The sequence below is a fragment of the Bison bison genome, unplaced genomic scaffold (genome assembly GCF_000754665.1).
Source record: "Bison bison bison isolate TAMUID 2011002044 unplaced genomic scaffold, Bison_UMD1.0 scf7180017864037, whole genome shotgun sequence".
In the NCBI taxonomy this organism is placed as follows: Eukaryota; Metazoa; Chordata; class Mammalia; order Artiodactyla; family Bovidae; genus Bison; species Bison bison.
The window spans coordinates 2,442,123-2,443,511 of record NW_011494609.1 but is presented as its reverse complement, the minus strand read 5'-3'; the positions used below and the strand labels follow the sequence as shown (position 1 = coordinate 2,443,511).

The following is a 1,389-nucleotide window of genomic DNA, read 5'->3' as shown; positions in this document are numbered from 1 at the left end:
AGAGGCAGAGATTGGAAGGATGTAGCCACAAGCCAAGGGATGCTTGGAGCCATCTGAAGCTGGACAGAGCAAGGAAAGAGCCCTCTCTAGAGCCTTTGGAGGGAATGCAGCTCTGCCCACACCTTGATTTTGGATTCTGTCCTTCAAAACTATGAGAAAATAAATTTTTGTTGTTTCAAGCCACCAAGTTTCTGGTCTTTTGTTATTGCAGTCCCTGGCAACTAACACGGATTTTGTTTAGTGTGGAAGAATAAAGATGACTCCAAGTTGTTTGGCATTCTCCATACCAAGAGATGATATTATCTCCCCTCTTCTTGAATCTGTGTGTTGGCCTGTGACTGTCTTAACCAATAGAATATGGCAGGAGACTTCGGAAACCCTGGCAGATTTTGCTTTTATGCTTCTGGGAGCCTTGACCTGCCTCATAGAGGTGCAGCCACCTGCTGAAAAGAGCCCATGGAGAAGCCAGAGGAGAGAAAGGGAGGCCCTGGGCCTTAATGGAGAAAGAAAGAAAGGCCCCCTCTCCACCATTCCAGCCAGCCCAGCTGTCTAGACGTCCCAGCCACCCAACACTTTGGAGCTGGCTTCTTGCTTTGCCCCCCTCCTGTCCCCTTCCACAAGCCCGGTTCTCAAAATGAGAACCTCTCATGCCTTCTCAACCCCAAGGAACTTCTCCAGAGAAAGTCCTGCCCAGAAGGTCCTATCACAGGTGAGTGAGCCATCTCGGTTGTCCCAGCCCAGTCGAGCCCCAAGAGGAGTGCAGTCCTAGACAGCAGAAGAACCACCCAGCTGATCCCAGTCACTTCACAGAATCACAAGCAGATGAGGCATTGACAAATTTGAAAAAGAGATGTCCCTACAGATATAGGAACTGCAGGCCAAACAAAGCAGAGATGAATGGCTGGTTCTTCATTCCTATTCTCAGTAGATGAACTTATAATAATAAACTCTTAAGACATGTATGAGTAGGAAATTTACAGGCAAAGTTAACTCTTGGGTCTTAGTATCATATGACTCTAGTTTTGTCAACCATATACAAGGAGTGTATTATTATTATTATTATTATCATCATTCACCTCTTTGGTACCTATGTAGATAAAACTACTAATCAAATAAAACTAAACCAACCCAGACAGTGTATTAAAAAGCAGAGACATTACTTTGTTTACAAAGTTTCATCTAGTCAAAGCTACGGTTTTTCTACTACTAGTCACGTATGGATGTAAGAGTTGGACTATAAAGAAAGCTGAGCACCAAAGAATTGATGCTTTTGAACTGTGGTGTTGGAGAAGACTCTTGAGAGTCCCTTGGACTGCAAGGAGATCAAATCAGTCAATCCTAAAGGAGATCAGTCCTGGGTGTTCATTGGAAGGACTGATGCTGAAGCTG

The 1,389-nt window shown here is 44.6% G+C and overlaps 1 long non-coding RNA gene across 1 annotated transcript in view; it reads right to left on the bottom strand.

Annotated features, from left to right (window-relative positions):
- LOC104984890 overlaps window positions 1-1,389 on the bottom strand; it is a 4,022-nt gene that overhangs the window by 1,549 nt on the left and 1,084 nt on the right. The window lies entirely within an intron of this gene.